This window comes from Loxodonta africana, chromosome 20, assembly GCF_030014295.1.
Source record: "Loxodonta africana isolate mLoxAfr1 chromosome 20, mLoxAfr1.hap2, whole genome shotgun sequence".
Classification (NCBI taxonomy): Eukaryota; Metazoa; Chordata; class Mammalia; order Proboscidea; family Elephantidae; genus Loxodonta; species Loxodonta africana.
The window spans coordinates 58,099,397-58,108,339 of NC_087361.1; the positions used below are offsets into that span (position 1 = coordinate 58,099,397).

The window sequence follows — 8,943 nt, forward strand, 5'->3', positions numbered from 1 at the left end:
AATTATTCAGTTACGTGAGTATATAATTTGTAGCCAATTTTTCTCCATTGACACATTAGGCCTTATATTGGCCTCACTTTTATGGCTGGGATGGTTACTTGGAAATGCTTGCCTCTAAAAAATTACAGATCAACTTAACCTTTTTTCATGTTGTATGAGATGAAGTTCTCAGTTCTGTGCACATATACGTGTGTGTGTAAATATTTTAGTCTGGATCTCACCCATACACCAAGTTCACTCAAGGTACTGCCACGATCCGAGACGCAGACCTGGCTTCTGTCAAAGGACAGCTCCACTCTCCCTGCTTGTGGGTTCTCCCAAGCAGTGGCCCTAAAACTTGCTGCTCATTAGAATCATCTGGGAGCATGCCAGGCCAGTTGACTCTGAATCCCAAGGGTTGGAGGAGAGAGCCGGATTTAACACTCAAGGTTCTTTCGAAGCATGAGAGTGTTGAGAGTCTGCTGATATAACACGTAGGGAACCCCCCTTTGATCACAGTATGGGTCATAATTTAACTTTGGTCCATGGTTTCCCAAAAGTTCGTTTTAGATATCTTCCATTTAAGAAAGACCACCTAATAATGACTTGATCGTAATAGAAGCCACAATTTATTACCACTGAACTGTATGTGTGCATTTTCTTATTTAATCCTCACAACAGTCCAATGAGATAGCCATTTATTATCCTTATTCTACGGATTAAGAACTTGGGGTACAGAGAAGAACCTTGCTCAAAGCCCAGGGGTTACAGAGTAGAACTGCTCTGTGGAGTTTTCTTGACTGTAATCTTTACAGAAGTAGATCACTAGGCCTGTTTTCCACAGCAGCCCTGGATGGTTCCAACTGCTAACTTTTAGGTTAGTATACGGAAGCAGGCTGCCACATCTTTCTCCCATGGAACGGCTGGTGGGTTCAAACCTCCGACCTTTCAGTTAGCAGCCAAGCACTTAACCACTGCACCACCAGGGCTCCTAGCCAAGTGTAAACCATCTGTGCCCCCAGTGCCATGTTTTGATCTTCTCAGGTAGTAATTGCCACCGCCATCCCAGAAGGGGTCAGACATTACTTACTGCAGACCTTCGTTGTAGGGAAGAAGTCAGCCCCTTAGGAGTCAGCACTGCCCAAGGTTCTGTTGTTGTTGTTAGTTGCCATCACGTCGACTCCTACTCACTGACTCACGGTAACACCATGTACAACAAAATGAAACGTTGCCTGGTTCTTCGCCATCTTCATGTTTGTTGGTATGCTCAAGTCCATTGATGTGGCCACTGTGTATTGTGAGTTCTTTCCAACTTGGGGGTTCATTTTCCAGCACTATGTTGAGCAATATTCTGCTATGATCCATCAGGTTTTCACTGACTGATTTTTGGGAGTAGATCACCAGGCCTTTGTTCCTCATCTGTCTTAGTCTGGAAGCTTCACTGAAACCTGTCCACTGAGGTGATCCTGGTATTTGAAATAGCAGCGGCACAGCTTCCAGCATCAGCAACATGCAAGCCACCACAGTACGACAGACTGACAGACAGATGGTGGGACCAATGTTCTAGCGGCTGCCTGAATGGCCCAAAGCTGGTGCTGGGCTGCAGGGCGGTAGACCACAGAGCAGGTTCTTCTTCTGCTCCACTTGGAAGTAAACATCAGAGAGAAGGGAAATCATTTTTCTTCATTTAAATGATAAAAGATAACGAAGAAAAGGCACAGCTGACTGGCTCTTGCACGGCCCCAGGCTCCTCGGATGCAGGCATCTCTCTCTTATCCGTGGTCCTCCACCTGAACATCCAAAGCCATCACTGAGTGAATACAGTCCCGTGTGTAGGTGAGCATGTAAGCATTTTTGTGGTGAGAAGGTCCATAGAGTTCTCAGATGTATTTCCTTAGCTCTCAAGGGCCTCTGACTTCCAAGGAAGTTTTACAATAGTAAAGTGCTTTTTATTAAAAACAAACAAACACTGAAAGTGTAGCATTTTGTCACGTGCTACACATAAGTCACCACTCCCAGTACTGATGGGTAGTAGTATTGAATAGTATATTTGGTACGGGTCTTGCCAAAATAAAGCTGTTTACGCCCATATACATAGAACGGTCTGAGGGACAAAACTTTCAATCACTGTTATGGTCAACAACAGCTAATACTTAGTGAGCGCGTACAATAGGCCACATCGTGTTGTAAGGCTTCTACTTGTTTTATTTCATCTTCAAGATTACCCTGTGAGCTCGGCTCTATCACTATTCTCATCATACAAAGAAGAAAACCCAAGAACAGAAAGACTGAGTTACTTTCTCTAGGATGGTGGTTCTAGAAGTGCGTTACCTGGACCAGCAGCATCAGCGTCACCTAATCACCTACTAAAAATGGGAGTCCCTGGGTGGTATAAACAGTTAACTTGCTTGCCTGCTGACTGAAAGGTTGGCAGTTCCAGTCCATCCAGAGCCTCCTCAAAAGAAAGGCCTGGTGACCTACTTGCAAAAATTAGCCGATGGTTACTCGATAGATCACATAACGCTGCGTGAGACTTCAACTCGCTTACTTTGGACACATGAGAGACCGATTGCTGGTGAAGGATGTCATGGTTGGCAAAGTAAAAGGCCAAAGGAGGTGAGGAAAACCCTCCATGAGACAGATTTACACAAGAGCCTCAACAGTGGACTCAGGCATACCTGTGATCGTGAAGACGGAGCAGGACTGAGCAATGTTTTGTTGTCTAACACATGGGATTGCCATGAGTCAGAGCCAACTTGACGGTGACTGACACCACCGCCACCCCTTCCTGAGGCTAATTTCATGACTCTCATTGACCCAGCAGCCTTCAGGGTCAAGAACCTCTACCCAGCTGTCCCACACCACTGCATCTTTTGTGTGGGTGTCCAAAACCTGGTGGTCTCCCGATCTGGCCTGTGGGACCTTAGAGAAATTTTACCATTTAAGGTAAGATGTTTAGGCAGGCCCTAACTGTAAACATGACTGGTTAAAAAAAAAAAAAAAATCAACAAATCATCTTTATTAAAAAAAAATCTATTTTTTTCCTTTTAAGACAAACCTGGAGGAGCATTTTCACAAAGGCAATCGAAACCTCATGCTGCCCTGGTACAACAAGACAGAGTGTGAAAGATGCAGCTGGTGTTTGGTGTGAGTGATGACCCTAGATTCTGAAGCCAACCACAGAGCTGGAAGGACCTGGCCCAGACTCAACACGTAACGAGTGTCACATGTACCCATAAGTGACACTCTATGTTGCATTAAGCCTTGGTTTGGCCTCTTTCACCTTTTCCCGCCAAGCTCATTTTGAGGTCTTGAAAATACACACTACAGCCGCCAGGACCTGTTTTGGGAAAAAGGGCGGTTTCAGAGAAAATGACTTGAAATCAGGTTAGAGTATCTCCTTTTTCAGTTTGCAAGCTTTATAAACTCCTTGTCTTCTTGTATTGGAAAAGAGAACTCTGTCAACATACTCCAAACATCTCTCAGACTAGTTCAGCCCTAGCTTAATATTCTGGTTACACATTGCACAAGCCATGAGACCAACTGTAAGGCAATCTTGACACAGCAGATGCAGGAGGGAGTCTGAATTACCTCATACCTGGAGATTAGCAGGTCCTCCAGATCTGGGAGCAGCACCCAGACACTGTTTTTCCTTTTATTAATAATCCCATTACCTCCTGCTTTCAATACTCCCTGGATTTCGTAATGAGTGTCCCCAGCTCAGTGACACAATGTTCTCCTTGTTTGCGTTACCAAACACAGGAAGTGCAATGGGGAAATAGTCGCGGATAGAAATGAGTTCAGACACTTGATTTAGATGTGACAAATACCAAGCTGATTTTCATTTAGGAGATTCCAGTCTCATTTTATGTGGAAATAAGGGGACAAAGAAGACAAACAGAGCTATAGGACTCAGATTTCAGCTTTCTAAACAGTATAGACATCCCGACCTCCTACAATAGGCTCCTCACCCACAGGACTATTTTTCATGCATTTATGTATTTGTGTGTGTGTCTATAAATGGAGAGAGAAATACAAACAGAGAGAAAAAAGACAAGCAGAGAGAGAGAGATAAACAGAGGCAGGAAGAAATAGAGACAGCGCTGGACACAGAGGCATGCTGGAGAGAGAGGCTGACAGAAGAATGCTCTCTGTATACATCCATGTACAACTTGGGTTTCTCAACAACCAGGTAACTTCAAAGGCTTAGTTAGTGCCAGCTCCACCATGAGGGGTGTTCTAGTGGATACCAAACCCAGTGCCATCGAGTCGATTCCGACTCATAGCAACCCTATAGGACAGAGTAGAACTTCCACAGAGTTTCCAAGGAGCACCTAGTAGATACAAACTGCCACCCCCTTGGTTAGCAGCCGAAGCATTTAGCCACTATGCCACCAGGGTTTCCGTTCTAGTGGATAAGCACTTAGAATTGAAACAAGTATCATTTGATACTAATTATTAACCCCAAATTAGAATATCTTAAAAGATACTCATCAAATAGTAGCAGCTAAAAATACATCTGACCATCAACAGATAACTGGATAAACCGAGTGTGGTACACGCATACAATGGGTGGCCCTCTGCCGTAAAGAGCAGTGAAGTCCTGATGCATGCCACGAGGTGGACGTGCCTTGAAAACTTTCTGCTGAGTGAAACGTCAGACACCAGAGGACACAGATTGTATGATCCCACTTACGTGCCTAGAGACCAAAGCTTCTTAGTGGTTACCAGGGATGGGAGGGAGCGGGAAGGGGGAGTCTTAGCTTAGGGGGCACTGAGCCTCTGTTAACGATGGTGGAGCCATTTGGAAAAGGATAGTGGTGAGGGTTGTACAATGTGATGAGCATAATCAATGTCTCTGAATTATACTTGTAAAAATTGTTGAATTGGCAGAAGTTGTATATATTCTTAACACAGTAAAAGAAATTAAAAAATATATGTGAAGAACAGGATGAAACTATTCAATTAGGTTGTTCTCATTTTTTCTTATCTTTTTTTATGAGTCAGTTCTCTCTCTTTCTCCCCCTCTATATAAACAGAAATTCTTTCTGGTTTGAAAAGAGTAACGCCATTCTCCCATCAACGATCATAATAGTAAGATTAACAGGCTAATAGCCAGAAATGGGCCTAAAAGATCAGCAGAATCAAGGGAGAGAAAACATACACCCTCCCAGTATTGTGAAGAGTTTCTGAAGTGTTTCTAACACCTAACCAGTCATTTTTGTTTGGCAGCCCCATTTTAGGTGAAAATCTCTGAAGAAAGGAAGACACCTAGATGGGGAAAAACAGAGTGGAAGCAACAGAAACAAAGATGTAAGTTCTCAAACCCCGTCCCTTTCTGTTACAGGACATTCTCAGCCCTCTCTCTTTACCCAGTTGACACCCGGATTCCCTGATTCATTTTCCCCAGAGGTGGAATTTTTGGCTGATTTGCAATAATATCGTGTGTAGAAATGAGCTCAGTCTAGTGCAATACAAACTTATCCATGCAATCCCCCCTCCACTTCCCACTCACCCCCACCAGTGTTGGCTTTTAATGGCATCAGTAATCTTGATTTAAATCACCCTAAATCCTATCTTCTCTCTACTCGAGCCTAATGACTAATCCTTGTCTTCCCTCCACTTCCTGTTTTCTAATGAATTTGCTCAGCCGGCACATATTAAGCACCTACCATGCAGCAGACATTGGTAAGGCAACTCGGATACTGTCCCTGCCTGGACAGCTTCCAAACACACAGTCCTCCGTAGCTCTGTAAAAACACAGACAACACAACTGTTCTCTTTTGAACTTAAAATATATATTCTCTAAGAACCTCAGCTGGAAATAGTGTTTAATGCCTTAAAGCACTTAGTAAGCTATGTTGTTTGAGAAGTAGTCATTTAATTCACCAAGCTGTATTTAATGCTATTGGTAAAGTTTCCACTGGCCAATTTTTTCAGAAGTAGGCTTCCAGGTCCCTCTTCCTGGTCTGTCTTAGTCTGGAAGCTCTGCTGAAACCTGTCCACCCAGGGTGACCCTGCTGGTGTTTGAATATCTGCTGCGAAGCTTGCGGTATCACAGCAACACATACGCCACCACAGCACGACAGACAGATGGGTGGTGTTCTTTTGTACAGAGGGTCAGTGAGTCAGAACTGACTCTACGGCACCTAACAACAATAACGACAAATACTTAACGCACAAAAATAATAAAATTGTAGAACTGTAAAATAAAAATAAGATTAATAAGAAGTTAGTTCACTTCGCCGTTCTGTCCTCAGCCTGGTCTGAAACTACCAGAATTACCTTTGGCCTGTCTTTCTTCTCCAGTCGTGTCTTTAAACCTCCCTCCATTCAGTGAATATTTTACTTTCTTTTTTGTGACTGCCCTTATTTTCAACACACATATTGAATTCCTTTTCAGATGTATATTATTAGCCTTTTGAAGTGTGTTTACTTGCCATTAGAAGGACCTCCCTTTTCCGGTGAACCCACAATGATACCTGGAAAGGTACGGGGGTAGACCATGGTGCTCACGCGAAAAGAATACCTAAAAATTAATAATAACATTTGCCCAAGTGCAATGTGGTATCCTGAATCGGAACCTGGGACAGAAAAAGGGCGTTAGTGCGAAAACTGGTGAAATCCGAAAAAAGTCTGAAGTTTAATTAATTAAAAAGAAAGAAGAAGGAAATCTGCTGAACTGATGTGTGAAGCCCTGAGTGGTGATCGTCCCGGATTCTGGCTGGTGCTCAGCTCCCCTCACTTCTTCTTGCGTGCTGATCCCCCTGTGACCGCAGCCTGCAAGGACAACAACCCTGGCTGACATACGACTGTCACTGCATGACAGAATCCAAAGGAGGCCTTCCCAGCTGAGCCCTTCCCCATTCCCGACTGTGAGATAAAATAAATGGTTGTTGTTGTTTTAAACCAAAAAAAAAAAAAAAAAATTAGCTTTGGGATACAATCACAAAGTAAACTGGATTGTAATGCACACAAATGGCCAAATTAGACTTTTCTGCCGAATAAATGTAACACATACAAGATCTCCTCTAAGTGTGGAGACCAGGATATCATGCCGGACTTTTAGGGAAATGGAGTTTGAATCTTGTGGTCATTCATATCAGTGATTATTATTCCTTATTTGTTGACATTTCTATCTGGAAGAAATAAGTCTAAAATGTGTACTTTAAAAAGTCCTTTTCAAAATTATTTGAAGAAACAAAAATAAAAATATGTGTGTTAGGATTTGTAGTTTTTCAGGTAATTATGCCTTTGTGTTCCAAAAAGTCTTTATTAACTTTTCATATAGTGTTTTAGAATAAATAAAAACAAACGACAGCTTTTTGTCGTGTTTTATACATTCCTCTTTGTAGTGTGGAAAAAGTTTGTACAAACTCACAAAACACGAGTATGCTCTGTTCTCATATAATTTCCATTTGGTTAGTTTGGTTTGTTTTTATTGATGTTCTGCCGAGTATCTTTATAATATCAGTAACATTTTGTAGAAAAGTCTTCCTAGATGAATAAAATCTTTCTGAAATCTTAAGAATCTTCCATTTGCCAGGCTAGACTTACTGGCATAAAGAGTGGTCAGCTTCCTGCTTCTGACCCATAATTTTGTACGTGAAAGTCATCATCAAAGCTTGCAAGATGACTTGTGTTGAGCATTTCCAGATACCAAGCCTCTCTTCTGTGATTTCAAACAGTCAACAGCTGCTCAGCCTGTTCTTCCCATCACTGTTCATGATTGCATTAGGAAAAAAGATGAAAACTGAGAACAGTCAGGCAACCGGGGGCAGCTCATGCACTAGGCTGTTATCAGCCTCGACTTGTATTGTTGGGTGCCTGCCCAACGGGGCAAGTTCCCCTCCCGACTGCAGGGGAGTTTCAGCTGACCCGCTGTGACTGCCTCCAGTCAGTCGCTGGCTGTGACGCCGTCAGCACCACTTGCTGCCCTCTGGACATTTCTGAACAGCTGTTTGGCTCTGACGCCGACTTCTAACTGGAAATAGGGCCGAGCATGACTCAGTCCTAGAAGAAATGGGGGAGGCGTAGGGAAAAGAGAGAACATATATGTCCAAGGAAAATTGACAGCTGGTTTTTATTTTTTTTCCATTTGATTATGGTGGAAATAAAAACTGAAGAAGTAGAAATACCAAACGCCATTTGTCATACTCTCTTTTGCCTCCTATAATTGTTCTCATGAAGTCGGGTTGGGATTTTATATTGAAATTACGTGCTAATGTGGAAATTTATAGCTCTGACGATATCATCACATTCCTTTTTTTTTTTTTTTAGCTAGCCATCATATTTTCCAAACACAAAAGTGAATATTTATTTCCTCTATTCTGAAAATATTTTTTGTAAAATTGAAAATCCATTTTAAAACGGTCAGCCACTCTTTGGGAGCATGTACCACATCAGGCTTCTGGGGGAGACATTAACAAGAATTGTGAGAAATAGCAGACATGACCCCTGGACTCAAGAATTTGTAATAAAATGAAGAGAAAAGTCCTGTTTGAGTAGATGGTCCAGGAACAACATGAGGCAGTGAGCATACAAGTGCCAAACAACTGGCAGAGCTGCTAGGAGCCGCGGGAGCTCAGAGCAGGGCTCTGGGCTGGTGGTTTTAGACCTGGAATGATGGGAACTGACAGTAACAAGTGAAATTATATTGCATTTACACACACGCGCTCTGTGTCATAGCTGGGCACGCGCCCCAGGGTCTAACCTAAAGACTGAAATACGATCACACAACCTCACCGTTCCCATCAGAGGAGTCCATGACCTACCTGTGTGTTGTTGTGTGCACGAGAACGTGTACACACCTTTTAAAACTCTTACAGACCCAAGACCCTGAGGCAGTGGCCACCGGCATTTTCTCCTGGGAACGTTTATCTAACACCGTGCAAGCAGTGACAAAACAGCAATCCAGGTTTTTAGGGTTACGGAGAGGTAGAAAACAGATGAACAGGGTAAAAA

General features: G+C 42.9%; 1 long non-coding RNA gene across 1 annotated transcript; it reads left to right on the top strand.

Moving 5' to 3' along the window:
• The first annotated feature begins 2,461 nt into the window (after positions 1–2,461).
• Positions 2,462–6,919, top strand: LOC111750718 (uncharacterized). The gene is made up of 2 exons (XR_002785802.2): positions 2,462–5,292; positions 6,383–6,919. It is a non-coding gene; the product is annotated as an uncharacterized LOC111750718 (long non-coding RNA).
• Positions 6,920–8,943: the final 2,024 nt, after the last annotated feature.